The sequence below is a fragment of the Lissotriton helveticus genome, chromosome 12, assembly GCF_964261635.1.
Source record: "Lissotriton helveticus chromosome 12, aLisHel1.1, whole genome shotgun sequence".
In the NCBI taxonomy this organism is placed as follows: domain Eukaryota; kingdom Metazoa; phylum Chordata; class Amphibia; order Caudata; family Salamandridae; genus Lissotriton; species Lissotriton helveticus.
The window spans coordinates 74035851-74051110 of NC_136073.1; the positions used below are offsets into that span (position 1 = coordinate 74035851).

The following is a 15260-nucleotide window of genomic DNA, read 5'->3' on the forward strand; positions in this document are numbered from 1 at the left end:
CCGGTAAGGGCTCACATATGTCTCCCCTATAAGTGTTCCATGGGAGCCAGATTTTATTCCATTTACGTGGATTACACCTTTGTTGATACACCGCCCTCTCTGTTACCATCGCCATATCCATATTCCTACACCATTGCGTTAGGGTAGGTGTTTCCCGTGCCCCCCATTTCTGCGCTATATCTCTCTTAGCAAGCATCATGCCGATTATTACCCAAAGCCTCCCATAGGTCGTAAGGTCGGTTGGGCCCCACACATTTAACAAACAGATTCTAGGGTCAGGTGTGATGGGGACATGTAACACCTGGGCCAATGTGCGTGTTATTCTCCGCCAGTAAACCACGATGTCGGGGCATTCCCACAAAGTATGTATCAGTGTACCCTGTGCTCCGCATTGTCTCAGACAGTGTGGGTGATCAGCTCTATGAATTTTATGGAGCAGAACACGTGTGTAGTATACTCGGTGCAGTATTTTAAGCTGTACTAACCGGAATCTTGTCGATATGCCCGCCTCCCTGGGTGACGCCAATGCGGCATTCCACTCCTCCTCATTCAATTCACCCAGCTCCTCCTCCCAGGCTACTTTCAGTTTTTGCAACGGGTCTGGCATGTTATTTATCAATTTACGATAAGTGAGGGAGGTAGCCTTACTTTCCATGTATTCCGTCAGAAGCCGGTCTTCTAACGGAGCCGACTCCGGGACCGTCGTCCCAGGCTCCAGCACTGTCAGCAAGGCGTGTCGGATCTGTATGTAACGGTACGTCTCCGTAACTCTCAAGTCGTATTGTATCCTGAGGATCTCAAATGGCACCACTCCCTCCCTTGTCCACAAGTCCCCAACCGTGGAAATTCCTATGACGTCCCACTGGTCAAAGCCCTTACTACTCCTTAGGTTACCCAGGACTTTGGAGTCCCACAGCGGCGTCATACGTGTAATCACCCCTCCCCATTTCATTCGCGTCTGGGCTCTATGCCATAGTGCTACGGTATGCCTAGTGGGTCCTCTCAGTTTCTTAACCATCCCCTTATTATAAAGTGGAGCCAAAAGGGTGGCAGCACCCAATTGTTGCCGATCCGCCATGAACGCCGGGTCATCATTCGGCCCATGTATCCACTGGTTAATCACCTTAAGGTGTGCCGCCCAGTAGTACAATTCCAGGTTGGGGAGAGCTATCCCCCCACTATACCAATCCCTGACCAATTTTTGATGCGCTGCTCTCGCTGGTTTGTCTCCCCATATGAGGCCCGACAGCAGTGCCGAGACGCGTCTGAAGAATGGTGGCGGAACCGTCACTGGGGTGTTTTCCAGGACGTAAAGGAAGCGGGGCAGCACCATCATTTTAAACAACGCTGCCCTGCCCAACAAAGTCAGGGGGAGAGTCTTCCAATGTCCCACGTCTGTTCTCAGTCTCCTGAGCAGTGGCTGTAAGTTCAATTCCAGAAAGGTGTCGTGGCTTCGCGTAATATTTATCCCCAAATACTTGAAAGAAACGTCGCTCACCAACAATGGACAGTCAGTGGGCAGAGCCGGCGGCGCGCCGTGTAACATATATAGCACTGATTTTGCCCAGTTTATTTTGTAACCCGAGGCCAGTCCGTGTCTCTCACACACTGCCAGCAACGCCGGTATCCCCGTCGAGAGGTCCATCAGGTAAATTAACATGTCATCCGCGTACAATGAGACTCTGTCTTCCCAATCCTCCACCCACCGCACACCCCTCAGCAGCCGAGTAGTCCTAAGGACAGTGGCCAAAGGCTCCAGGACCAGAGCGAACAACAGCGGCGAGAGCGGGCAGCCCTGCCTCGTACCCCTCCCCAACAATATTTCTCTGGAGATACGACCATTAGCCGTTACTCGCGCCGTCGGGTTTTGGTACAACAGTTTAATCCAAGCCACGAATTTCGGGCCGAAACCCATGTGTTTCAGAACTGCGAAAAGATATTGCCACTCCACTAAATCAAATGCCATTTTGGCGTCCAGAGAAAGGATCGCCGCCTGCTCCGTCAACAGTGGAGCCCGCGCCATCACCCCATGCAGCCGCCTGAGGTTCATCGCCGTGCTCCTATGTGGCATAAAGCCCGACTGGTCCGGGTGTATTAGATGTACCAAATGCGGCAGTAGCCTATTCGCCAGTAGTTTAGCTAAGATTTTGTTCTCAGCGTTGAGGAGGGAAATCGGGCGGTACGAGCTGCACTCCTCCGGCGGCTTGCCGGGTTTCGGAATTGTCACTATAGTCGCCGCACGTTGGTCGGGCGGCAGTTGACCCCGCTCCAGGCTATCCCGAAACATAATGCATAAGGGTGTGGAAAGCTGTTCGGACATCACCTTGTACCACTCTATCGGAATACCGTTAGGTCCTGCAGCCCGCCCCGAGTGTAATGCTGTAATGACTAAGACCTATTTTAATGAAATGCAGAGGTGAAATGTTGATAACATTTAAACATATGTAGCTTGTCATCAGTGTTTAGGCGAAACACAAACACCTTCACTCCTACTGATCCATCATGCAAAAACAATACTCTGAAGAGGTTCTACTTCCTGAAGATCAGTTTTTAGATTTTATTGTGTCAAATTGATCATCAGCCTTCACCCTTAGAAGCATGACCACCACCCCCATCTTTCAAAGTGGTTGTGACTGCTGGTGTTTGAGTTCTATATATGCCCTCTTGCAACTTAACACCAACTACATAGTCCTGCTGCCTATGATGAGGTATGTCGATGCAGGTGTGAATGAGAATGGCAAATAACTGTAATGTAAATCATATTTCTAGGACATTTAGCAACTCTACCAAAGTTAAGTCTCCACAAAGTAAAAGGAAAACATTACTTCCTTGCATCTACAGTTCTTCTATGATGGCATCTTTCATACAGTTATTCCAGGCCTACAGGCTGGAAATCCTCTGTAGTCAATATCTACAAAGAAGTGTACATATACCATGATAAAAAGACGGGAAAAAAGATACGACTTGTAGCCTATCCTCATCTTTACTTCATTTGACCTACTTAGATGCCGCCCCTATGCGCTGACATTAGTTCTGACACAACTTTCCACACCAGAAGAGCAGAGCCAAGCAAGACACTGACCATTGATGCAGATAACTAGGGCCCTGGAAGGGAGTCCCTATCCCTAGAAGGAATCAATAACTAACATATGTCTCTTACACATACATCGTTACCAAAGGTAAGTAACTTGCTCATCTGAAAGAGACTGTTAATTATAGATTCCTTACCTTAGAATAGATACCCTAGCAATGCCAACCCCGGAGGGGGGTCTGCAAACTAAGTTCACACCAGAAAATCCTGGAGAACAGAACAACCAAAATAGCCATCTCTCCGGACTTAGCTGTCTTGGCAATAATGTTTAGTAACTGTGTGAAGTGATGCCCACGTGGCTGCCTGACATGTCAATGAGTGGGACTCCACGTCCCAAGGCAGTAGTAGCTGCCGTAGCCGTGGTGGAGTGGGCACACAGTTCCACTGGAGCTTCCTTTTTCGCTAGGGAATAGCAGATTTTAATGCATAGGACAACCCACGAGAGATGGTACGTTTTTGCACAGCCCAACCTTTCTTGGCGCCCACATAGCCAACAAAGAGTTGATCATCCACCCGGAAATCCTTTGTGCGGTTGAGATAAAAAGACAGCGCACGTTTTGGGTCCAAACGGTAGAGTCTCTCCTCCTCCTTGGAAGGGTGCGGAAGTGGGAAGAAGGTCGGCAAAGTGATGGTCTGTCCTATATGAAAGAGATAACCACTTTGGGAAGAAAACAGGGCCTTGTGTAAAGGACCACTTTGTCCGGATGAACAGCCAGAAAAGGAGGTTTGGAGGATAGAGCTTGAAACTCACTCAACCTGCGAGCAGAGGTAATGGCAACAAGAAGGGCAGTCTTTAGAGTAAGGAGCATGATAGGGCAGTTATGAAGAGGCTCAAAGGGAGCACACATTAGATACGTCAAAACAAGATTCAAGTCCCACTGGGACATAAAGAACGGAGAAAGAGGAAAGAGATGAGTAATATCCTTTAGAAATCTATTTACATTAGGGTACTTGAAAAGAGAAGGCTGATGAGGAATGCAAAGAAAGGCAGATATGGCCGAAAGGTAGCCTTTAAGAGTGTCCAGAGCAGAGCCCTGCTGGGCCGAAGAGAGAATGAACAAAAGTACCTCCGAAAGAGGGGCAGAAAGGGGATCCACAGCCTTTGCTGTGCACCATGCCACAAACTTGTTCCATCTATAGACGTATACCGACTTCGCTGAGGAACGCCTGGCTGCCAAGATGACATTACAGACTTTGGGAGGAATATCAATGACACAAAAAAAAGCTGTCAACTGCTGCAGCTCAATCTCCATGAAAGGATTTGGAGGCTGGACAGGTTCGGGTGGAGGACTGTCCCCAGCTGTTGTGACAGAAGATCTTCCTGAAGAGGCAGTCTGATAGGAGCGTCGATGGCAACGCTCAAGAGCTCGGGATACCAGACTCTTCGCGTCCAGTCCGGAGCCATAAGAATGACTTGGGCCCAGTTGCGCTTGATCTTCTTCAGCACTCTGGGCAGAAGTGGTACAGGTGGAAATGCGTACAGAAGGCCGCATTTCCACTTGCAAGAAAAGTATTGCGGAGCGAGTGCCGCCTTGGAAACTCCAACGTGCAGAACTGCTGACATTGAGTGTTCCCCTGATGCTGCGCCCACTGGAACTTGAGGTCCCTCTGAAGATCCTGCATATGCCACCTAGCATGATCCACCAGCAGGATGTAGGAGGCCATAAGGCCCAGCAGCCTCAGGGTTAATCTCTCCGAAATCCGGGATAGAGGCTGAAACATCGGTATCATAGCCCGAATATCCGGGACTCGCTGTTCAGGAGGATAAGCCAGAAACTGCGCTATATCCAGAACTGCTCCAATGAAAAGGAGCGTCTGAGAGGGAGTCAGGTGTGACTTCCGCACGTTGATAGTGAACCCCAGCGAGAGCAGGAAGCACGCCTTGGTCTGGAGGTGGGAGAAGACAGCCTGGGGAGACCTTGCCTTCAACAGCCTGTCATCGAGATAGGGGAAGACTGGAATTCCTGATCTGCGCAGATGAGCTGCGACCACAGCCATCGCTTTCATGAACACCCAAGGGGCACTGGCAAGGCCAAAGGGGAGCACTGTAAATTGAAAATGCTCGTGGCCTACTGTGAACTGTAGTAAATGCCTGTGGGCTGGCAGAACGGGGATATGATAATGAGTCCTGCAAGTCCCACGCAACCATCCAGTCTCCAGGGTCGAGGGCATACAGGACCGGAGCCAACGTGAGCATCTTGAACTTCTTCTTCCAGAGGAAGCGGTTGAGGGTCTTGGGGTTTAAGATAGGACGCAGGCTTTTGTCCTTCTTGGGTACCAGAAAGTAGTTGGAGAGGCAACCACAACCTACTTCAGGCAAAACAACCCTTTTGATAGCTCTCTTGGCCAAGAAAGCTGCAACTACCTGGCAGAGATGAGTCAAGTGATCCTCCGACACGTGATGGAAGGATGATGGCATGGAGGGATGGGTAGTCTGAGTAGCCCCTTCGAACTATCTGAAAAACCCACCTGTCTGACGTGATGGTTTGCCACTGGGGGAGGTGATGGCGAATCCTGCCGCCAACTGGCCTTTGGTGGCCCTGAAAGTTCTGACTAGGAGGGTATGGAGGCTGTTGCAGGGGGGGGTTATGGGTGGACTGGCCTGCCGAATAGCCCCCAGATCTGTATCGCTGGGCTTCGCGGCCATGCACAGGCTGGACAGCTTGCATGAACTGGTGGCTATACTGGGTCGAACGTGGTGGGGCACCCCTTCTGTAGCCAAGAAAGGGGCAAAAAGCAGACTGCCTGGGTCGAGAGGTTACTGCGAGGCCAAGGATCTGTCCCTAGCCTTAGGTTCCTTAAAGCGTCTGAGCGGCAAGTCTGCCTTATCAACAGAAAAACAACGGTCATCAAAGGCAATGTCTAGTAAGGTGGATTGGACATCCCCCGAAAAACCAGACGTCCTCAACCAGGCATATGGGTCAGGGCTACTGGCATGGAAACCGTTCTGCCCAGTGAGTCAGGGGTATCCAGCCCACATCTGACGGTGAATTTGGCTGCGTCTCTACCCTCTGCCACTGCACGGGTGAGAATGGCCCAGGCCTCCTCTGGGCACTGTGGCAGCACTAGCACAACCATATCCCACATGCAGTATTCACTGACTGCAGTGCTAAGCTGGCAGAAGAAAACATCTTCTTCCCAAGGTGGTCCAGCTTCTTGGATCCCCAATCCGGGGGAGCAGTAGGGAATACGCACTTAGAGGACGAGGCTTGGACCACCAAGCTCTTGGGGTTGGGAGAGGAAAAGTGGGTTGCCCAGGGCCAGGAGGTGGCATCGGGCAATCATCCTGTCCACAGGAGTCACTGTGCGGGGCTTGGACCAAGTGCCCAGAAGGACATACTTGAGGGCCTCATTGAATGGCAGAAGGGGCTCAGAAGAGGCCGCCGCTGGTTGAAGCAGCTGACTGGCACTGTAGGAAGCTACAGGCCCAAGGCAACACCACTGCATATGACGCTCTCTCCTCCGTAGCCACGGTAGGGGGAGAAAGCATGCCAAGATATGCCAAGGTATGAGGCGGTATCCAGGAGGTATCCAGACCACTAGCGTCATCCAGGTCCTCTTGCCAGTCCGACTCTTCAAGTTGGTCAGATTAGGAGTCCACAGACCCCTCCCAGTCCTCCTCACACTCTTCTGGTTGCCAAGCAGGCCTGAAAGGAACACCAAGGATGAACAAAGGCACAAATGTGCATTCCGGCGCCGGTACCAATGTCGGTCCGGCGCAGTATCCAAGTTGGGGGTGAGGCTGGGGTCGGCACCGGTCAGGGGCACGACCAGTGCCAGAAGAATCATCCTCGAGATCGGCGCCGGGCAAGGTACAGTGAGGTCGACTAGCGTCAATCCGGATGTAGGCCTGGATTCTCGGGGCTCTCTGGCACCGGGACCGGAGCCGCCGGCATCAAAGGCAAAGGGCCCCCAGCCGATTCTGCGTGGCCCGAAGCCGTGCCGGCGGAGTCAGGCTTCCCAAAGATGCTATGAAACACTTTGTCGAAATCTCAAAGCTGGGCATGGGATGCTCTGGCTTTAGGAAAGGGAGGGAAGCTCGGAGCCGTCCCTGGAGCAGGCTCCGAAGACGGAGCTGGAGAGCAAAGACGCTCTGGGTCCCACGTTGTGTCGGTCGACTGACGAGGAGAAGTGAAAGGACGCTGTTTCTTCGCCTTCTTCTTGTGCTTCGACTCAGGCACGCAACGCCCATTGGGCTCAAAGGGCTTCAGCCTCCCCCTTGATGTGTGTGTCAGCTTGGGCTGAGATAGCTTCCTGGGCACAAACACATACAGCTTTTGAGCTTATCGCAGCCGCACCCGAGTACTACACAGGTCTTTAAAAGACCATTTACGTGTTAACGAGGCTTTATTGTTTTTTCACCTTTTCATCTCTACTCTGCCTATTGCTGGAAGAATTAGCCCCCCCAACAATTTTTAGTAGCACCCCAGAAATGTGGCTCTAGTTGCGCCTCCGCTTCAACATACCCGAAGACCTCGAAGACTTGGATGATGAATGATGGTGGTGGCTCCCCGACCGGTCTCGAGACCTTCCTCTCGACTGGGACCTCGAGCTGACTGCCGGGCCTCCAACAACTTTCAGGACCGCTCCCGCAAAGACTTCGGATTCATGGCCCGGCAGTCAGAGCACGACTGTGGGTCGTGGGCACGCTTCAGGCATCAAAGGCACACAAGGTGGGGGTCCGTATCGAATATATCAGGCGGTTACAGGCCTCGCATGGTTTAAACCCGGTTTGATGATGGGACATCCGTCGTACACCAGGAGTTGATAGACTAAAAAAAGAAGCCGTCAAAAGTCGAGAAAAAACATAGTAAAAAAATGAGTAAAGGGGGAGTCGACCGACACCGCCTATTGACATGCAGAGGTACTAGATGAGCTTAAACTACCGAAAAATAAACACAGATAAAACTGAGGTATTTGAATTTGGTAAGTGACCTCCATTACGGAACAATAACTGGTGGCCTACGGAGGCGGGAACCTGTCCTAGTCCAGGTACCAAGGTAAAGAACTTGGGGGTGGTTCTAGATGAGCAGTTAAATATGTCAGCCCAAGTTAATCAATTAACTTCCTCCTGTTTCTATCTTCTAAAATCACTAAGAAAAATCTTCCCCTTTATCACATACAAACTTCAGAGAACCGTAGTAGTCACACTTTTTCTATCTAAAATTGACTACTGTAATGCGCTCTTTGTGGGAATTGATAAGGTATCCAGGTATAAAAGGCTTTTTCAATGGATTTTGCAAAATATCCAAATAGGTCGTTATATGGATCAAACGGCGCCGCAGCTGGAGTTCCTAGGGCAGAATGCCAGTCCATGAGCCGCCCGTAGTTACACTGCCATAGATCCTGATTATTGCACCTCAGCCAGATTCCTAAATATTTCACTGGGCCCTCCACCCAGCAGCATGGGTATTTCGACAGCAACTGTTCTGTGGTTTTTGTTAGTGTGAAGATGACCGATTATTCCAAATTAATACATATTCCCGAGAGGCCTCCAAATCTTTTATCAGGGGGTCTAAATTTTCAGGTGGGTGGTTGACATATAGGATCACGTCATCCACATACAGGGAAACAAGTGTTACCTGAGGAACAAATGCAAGCCATCAATGCGTATGGTGCTGCCTCAGTCGGGCCGCCAGGGACTCCATAGCGAAAGAAAAAAGAAAGGGGAGACAAAGGAAATCCTTGTCTCATGCCCCAGGATACCGGGAAGGACAGGGAGATAGTCCCGTTGATCCGAGCTTTGCAGAAGGGGAAAAGTACACAAGAGCTATTAATTGAATGAATTTTGAAATGATACAGAGTCGGGAGAGAAGCACAAATAAATATGGCCATTCTAAGGAGTCAAATGCCTTAGTGGCATCCAAAAATACTGCGGCCGCTTTAAGTGAGGGGTCGATTTCTTGCATTGTTGCAAAAAAGGTGTGTCAATTGTGAGATTTGGCCCTTCTAGTGACAATGCCGCACTGGTTGAGGTGCATCACGAGGGGGAGCAACGGAAGTAATCTTGTACCGATATGTTTAGCGAGGATTTTATTGTCCCAGAATGAACACAGACAGCAACCTATAAAAATCACACCGTGTTGGGTCTTTATCAGGTTTTAGAATCGTTATGATAAGCCCTTCTCGAAGCAACAGTGGAGTGCTCCCCTTTCTAGCGATTCCTCATACATATTTATAAGGTGCGGTGCCAGCAGTGATGCATATTCCTTATAAAAGGCAGCCGTCAGGCCATCCAGTCCGGAAGCCTTATCCCTGGGTAAGGCACGAATACCTCTAATTACCTCCTCCTCGGAGAACGGCTCTTTCAGATAGCTGCAGTGCCCATTCTCAAGTCCCAACAATTTGATGGTCAAAAAAGTTGGGTAGATCCAGGTGGGTGGTGTCCTGCCTTGCCTCATACATTGAGGAGTAAAAGGATATCAGTTCGGCCTGGACGGCCGTCTGCCCAATCGTCGTCTCACTGTCTGAGGTGCGTAGTTCACTAATATTGTGCAGGCCCATGGTTTTTTTAATAGCCCAGCTAGTGTCTTGCCAGCTCTATCCCTCTCTCCGTATCTTCTAACACAGGCCTCCTTACCAAGATAGTGTGTTTCCCGCTCGCCCGTCTCTTCGAACACACCGATCTTATCCCTAATGTCCTTAAGGATTTCAGTCCTATTAGTGGCGAAAAATTAGCCCTCCAGGAATTGTATCTCCTCTTCTAGATGCCTAGGTCACCATGTAGTGAGCGCAGCACACCTGCTTGCTTTGCAATGCACTCTCTGCGAATCACAGACTTAAATGCTTCCCAGAGTGTAGAGGGAGACTCGGCTGCCCCTCATTCATCGCAAAATACTCTACAATCGCTGATCTGATGGCATCTCTGAACACCTGATCTCACAGTGCTCTAAGCGTTAGCAACCAACTGAATGCTCTACTGGGATATTCCAGCAGCAGCAGTTCAACACGAATGATCTTGCAGGGGTCTAGCTAGATGGGTGACTGCAGAGACCCATGTAATTGAATCAGAATAGTTAGCAGTAAACATGGGTTATTATTAGCATACAATAATATTGCAAATATCATTAATAGTAATAACAACTATCATAAGAACAATAAACATAATAGTAGCGGATGGTGGGAAAAGTCACTTATAAAGAATAAGAGGCTCACCTGACTGAAAAAGATGGTGCAAACTGCTGGTCCCACTGCTACATCAACTTTGTATGTAGCATCCCCAGGCAATAATGCTGGGTAAAGATATGCCTAGAGGACCATGTGGCCGCTCTGCAGATTTGTTACACCAGCAAATAGAACCGTAGTTGTAGAAACAGCTCTTTACAAAAAAACCTTGACTCGAGTAGATAAGGGTCGTCCTGCTGCATTATGGCAGAATTGAATGGTTGTTGCAATCCATCTTGCCATGGAAAATTTAGAGACTGTAAGTCCCTTATTCAAATTGCCATAGGTTATAAATAACTGATCAGATTTGCGGAACTGTCTTGTTTTTTGCAAATAAAACTTAATACACTTTTTAGCATCTAATGTGTGACAGACCTTTCAGCAACAGTTTGTGGGTTTGGAAAATGTCCTCAGAACAATAAGTGTGTTAAGATGGAAATCCAAAGGTACTTTTGGAATTAATTTAGGGTTAGTACTTAAGATTACCTTGGCCTTCTTGAATTGCATGAATGTTTTTTTTTTATAGTGAACGCTTGCAATTCACCAACTCTTCTGGCTGACAATCATGCCAATAGTAAAGCCGCCTTCCAAAAAATATATTTGAAATCTGCCTTGTATATCGGCTCAAACGGGGCTTTCATTAATTGAGTTAGTACCACGTTGAGATGCCAAGAAGGAGAAGGTTTCCTTACAGGTGGAAAAACTCTAAAAAGTCCCTTGAAGAATTGTTTAACTATTCTTGCGGACCAGAGAGAGGATGAGTTACCTGACCTACTAAAACAACAAATTGCTGCTAAGTGTACTTTTATTGATGAATGTGCAAGGCCAGACTTGGCTAGGTGAAGAAGATATGGCAAGATCTGCACTTGTGTAGAGAGGAATGGATGTAACTCTTTTTCCTGGCACTGTACACAGAAACGTTTCCACTTTAGATTATATGATTTGTTAGTGGAATCTGCTTGAGCTTTAGAAAGGATTTCCCTGCAGCCTCCGGGTATGTGTAATGCTTCGAGCTCCTGGTCGTCAGGATACAGGCAGACAAATGAAGAGAACTTGGATTGGGCTGAAGTACTTGGCCTCTGTTCATGGTGAGTAATGCTGGAGTCGGCATTAGAGGAATGTGAGGTTGTTCCGAGAGAAGAAGTAGTTCCATGTACTAGAACTGCCGTGGTCATTTTCGAGCAATGAGGATTAGCCAGCATGGTTCTCTCTTCATTTTCATGGGCACTTTTGGTATCAAAGGAATAGGGGGAAAAGCTTAAGCAACTATTTTCGACCATCCGATCCAGCTTGGTAATACTGGAATTTCTTGTTTGTCTTGGTTGCAAACAGAGTGAGTCGCGGTGTGCCCCACCGAAGGAAGATGTTCTGTAGAGCCCGGGAACCAATTTCCCATTCATGACAACTGCTTGTCAGTCTGCACAAAGAGTCGGCCAGCACATTGGATACTCCTGGGACCTGCTCTGCTCTTTGAGTTACAATGTGTTGCACGGTCCAATTCCAAATTGTTTGTGCCTGTTGTGATGGAGCAACAGACTTTGTCCCCCCTTTTTGTTTAGGTAGTGCATGCTGGTGGTTTTATCCATATGGATAAGCACTGACGAGCCTGCAATTCTGGGAAGATAGGAGAACAAAGTCAAGTCTATGGCCCTCAGCTCTGATAGATTTATGTGCATCCTTTTTTCGGATGTTGTCCATTTGCCACTGACTGAGGGATCCTAAAGATGCGTATCCCAATCCCTCCTGGGCCATATCTGTGGTGATGACGAAATCTGTTGTTTGAGAGAGAAAGATCATACCTTGTGAGACATTGCATGCTACTGTCCAACATTGCATAGCCCATATCATTGCAGGAGTTATGAGGATTACATCGTCGAATGACCCCCTGAATTTGTAGCCACTGCTTGTTGAGCTGTTCCTGCAAGGGATGCATATGAAGTCTACCGTTTGGTATCAGGGGCGTTTGGGAGGAACACATTCCCAGAAGCAACTTGTACAGTCAAACAGAAAATGACTTTCTTTTGCAAAGCCTTTGGGACAAATGCTGGATCTTGTTCAGTCGTTCTGGAGAAAAAAGTTTGTCTGACTGGGTATCAAAGACTACTCCTAGAAAGGTTAATATTGTTGTGGGGTTGAGAGTTGATTTTTGAATATTTGGTTTGAGACACAATTTTTTGAATAATGAAAGGCATAGTGCTGTGTCTGCTGTGGATGATAGTACGTTCAACCTTTTATTAGCCAATCGTATAAAAAGGGGAAGACTTGAATTCTGTTTAGTCTTAGACAGGCTACCAATGGGGCAATGTACTTGGAAAAAATTCTGGAGCTGATCGTAGACCAAAGGGGAGAACTTTTAAGTGATAGTGTGTACCGGCTACCTGTAAACAGAGGTATCGCCAATGTCTGCGGTGTATTGGAATGTGAAAATATGCGTTCTGAAGGTCTAGAGCTGGCATGTGGTTACCATAGCTGTAGAAGTGCAAAATGTCTTGTAGGGTGACCATCTGAAGTGACTGCTTTATCATGTATTTTCTCAGTTGTCGAAGATCAAAGATGGGACGCCTGTCTCCTGACTTTTTCCTGATAAGAAAGACACAGGAGTAAAAGCCAATGCCCCGCTGGGAGTTCTGGACCTTCTCTATTGCACTTTTTTGAAACAGAATAGCTACTTCCTTCAGTAGTTGTTTCAGATGGGGAGAAGACGCCCATTTTGGAGGTACAATTGGCAATTTGTTGGTAAATTCAAGGGTATGCCCAGAGCTATGATGTCTAGTATCCATTTGTATGATGTTATGATGCACCATTGATGGAAATAGCGAGAATGACGTCCCCCTAGTTGGTCTTTGGAATTGGGAGGTGTAGTCGGTAAAAATAAAAGATCATTGTTTTCTATTGACATCTCGTCCCCTGATTGGCTGTATCCCTCTTGCTGGTTGTTTGTAAGCTGCTGCAGGAAGTTGTCTGTACTGCTGCGTATATTGTGGTATGTATTGCCCCTGGTAAGACTGATGATGTTGTCTATAATTTTGGAATCCTTCTCTGTAAGTAGGAACGTCTTCCTCTCGCCCCTCGAAAAAGCGGTTTGCGAAATTGCAATGATCCCAGGGACTTGGCAGTGTCAGTATCTGCTTTAATAGTTTGAAAAGTCTCATCAATTTGTTTTACGAATAACGCTTCTCCATCATAGAGCATATCTGAAACCTTCATCTGGACTTCTAGTCTAAACATTGTCGCTTTCAGCCAGCCCTGTCTATGAAGAACTGCAGCCCCAGCAAGTTGTCAGAAACAGTTGAAGATACATCAACGGCACAGTCAATCTTTGACAGAAGCTTGTTCGCCTTCTAAGATAATCTTCCTGGCTTCGGGTTTAATATCCTCTGGCAGTAGATCGATATATTGTGCCATTCCGACCACATTTGTCTGTGAAACTACATAGAATTGCTAGAGAATTTGCTGCTCTAACCATTATTGCTGCCATGCTGGAAAAGCGTTTACCTATAGTGTCAAGGTGACGCCCCTCCCTGTCAGACAGTGTTGTTATAGGGGAAGACAGAGTCCTGGAGCGTCTCTGGGCTGCTTGACTGATGACAAAGTCTATTTTTGGGTGTCCGATAAGGCATGATGGAGCATCATCCGGTACCTTATAATTTTTTAGCCAATCTGGGCATAACTGCCATCACTGTGGCTGGGTTCTTTATAATACTTATTCCCTCTTGCCATATAAAATCTATAATGGGGATAAATGTTATTGACTTTCTTGTTGGCTCTTCAAAATCATAAAGAAAACAGTCTGCCTGTTTCATAGCGAAAGGTAACAGAAAACGTTTTGCAGCTCTTTCCATGAGCAGTTCTAGAGGCAGGAGGTGCTGCTGCTGTTATTTTGCTTGACCTGTCTGCGGCGTTCAACACGGTGATCAAAATCTGCTACTCAATCGTCTGAATTCTATTGGCATCACGTATAATGCTCTAGCACTGGTTTCCTAGTTTCTATCTGGTAGTGTGAGTAAATTGTGTGGAAGTAAGGAGGGTGCTAACCAAAAAAGGAAACTTAATATTACATCTGCCTATGCCAGGAAAAAGGCTAAAGTAGCAAAGGACCAGTACCTTAGGGGTGAAAATACCAAATTAGGGGGTGGGAGTGGTAAGCTTCATCAGGTGCCCCCAAATCTTGAAAGAGATCGTCAGAATGAGAACATTAACATGGTTAACTTGGAGGCCATAGATGGGCAGCAAGATCCCCTAACAGGAGCCAAGAGGGGAGGGGTGATTGTCGGTGAGGTGGAGGGAAGGAATGAGGAATTCTTGAAAAACGTGTGGGAAACGTTAAAAAAACTATGAACCCCTCTGGAAGTCAGATTAACACGCATAGAAAACCAGTTGATTGAGGTGGAAAAAAGCATTATAACCTTGGCAAGCCTCAGTATAGTGGGAACTAAATTAAATAGCACCACCGATGCTGTCAAGACCGTATTAGTACCTCCGGTAATACCCCCCGCTATACCGTCAGTATCACATACGAATAAACCCCAACCTGAGGCTCAGGGAGCAAATGTTAGCAACCCAAAAGTGAATGTATCCAAGCAATTACCAGCACACACTGTACCAGTTCATAAAGACATCACAGTACAGAGGGCAAAGGAGACCAAAGTAAATCAGTATATCCAAAAGGGGATCCAAACAAGAGAGAAACAGCGGGGGGGTTATATAGACCTTCCACCTGATGCCAGGCCATATGTAGTAGTGCTAACAGGTGTCCCGGAGATAGGCAACCATCATGAGGAAACCTTTTGGTCACTGAGGAATAAAATAATCCATTGGCTGAATGAAAATAGGCCTTTATCTAACCATATGAAAAGTAAAATTTTAATGGCGCGAAGGGTGCCATGGATAGGCCCTTAATATAAATCTATCCCAGGTGATTGCATTGTTGTTACATTTGAAGCGTCACACACTGTACACCATATATGCACATGGAACACTTTTGGTGGGAATTCAACTATTGAAG

At 47.6% G+C, this 15260-nt stretch overlaps 1 protein-coding gene across 2 annotated transcripts in view; it reads right to left on the reverse strand.

The window, feature by feature from the left end:
- Positions 1–15260, reverse strand: part of DNAH2 (dynein axonemal heavy chain 2) — a 3497426-nt gene that overhangs the window by 2929060 nt on the left and 553106 nt on the right. The window lies entirely within an intron of this gene.